The sequence below is a fragment of the Lupinus angustifolius genome, unplaced genomic scaffold (assembly GCF_001865875.1).
Source record: "Lupinus angustifolius cultivar Tanjil unplaced genomic scaffold, LupAngTanjil_v1.0 Scaffold_332, whole genome shotgun sequence".
In the NCBI taxonomy this organism is placed as follows: Eukaryota; Viridiplantae; Streptophyta; class Magnoliopsida; order Fabales; family Fabaceae; genus Lupinus; species Lupinus angustifolius.
In genome coordinates, this window is record NW_017727750.1 from 41,682 (window position 1) to 42,678 (window position 997).

Below are 997 nucleotides of genomic sequence, written 5' to 3' on the forward strand. Positions count from 1 at the left end.
CAATCAATAAAATTTATTTTTCATTTCTTCACTAAATTCTAATATGATATAATATCAAAATTCATTCTTCTTGAGCATGTTGTGCAGAACAACAACAAAAAAAAACGTCTTCCGCACTGTTGGCAAAGAAAGGAGCAACAAACAAATAATATGATATTAATGCTTTGTGTGTTGCTCAGTTCTTTGCAAACATTGCAAAAGACTTTTTTTTATGTGATCAAAGAAGGACCAAGGAGGTCTATTTATAGTTAAATTGGATAAGTACTCATGCAACAACCTCATAATCACTCTCACTTATTATATGTACGCAAAATTTGTTTGAAACATAATAAGTTGTTATTGAAGATAAACATTAATAATTATCCACTCATTCTTATTTTTATATTAATTTTCGTTTTCTACTTTGATATTATCTTAGTAGGTAGTTGTAACCAACTCTTAAAGTCTAACTTATAGATTATGTCATCATTTAATATAAACAATGCAAAGATCAATCATTACTACATACAAAGTGGTGTGTACCTAAAATATTTTTTAAATATCCTCCATCGAATTAGAGTTGTTATATAGAAACCTATTTCAAAAAGTTCATGTTATTAGCGCCACTCGCATAAACATGCTAATAGTTTTGTTCACAAAAGTTCATTTTATTAGCGCCACTCGCATAAACATGCTAATAGTTTTGTTATATCACTTAAATACGGAGTAATATCTATGGACTAACTGTATAAATATTTATAAATGTTAGAGATAATTATAAAAAGTAAATCCTAACAACCCCTATAAAAAGGTAAATTCTAAATTTTGATTTTTATAAAAATTAAAAAACTTATACAATATTTTGAAAGATAGAATTGATTAGTCAGTTACAACCACATATTAAAATTATATTGAAAAATACGAATTCCAATAACTTATAATATTTATAACAAATTTTGGATACATATAAGTAGGAGTGATTATCAAGTTGTTAGATGAGTACTTATCAACCACAACT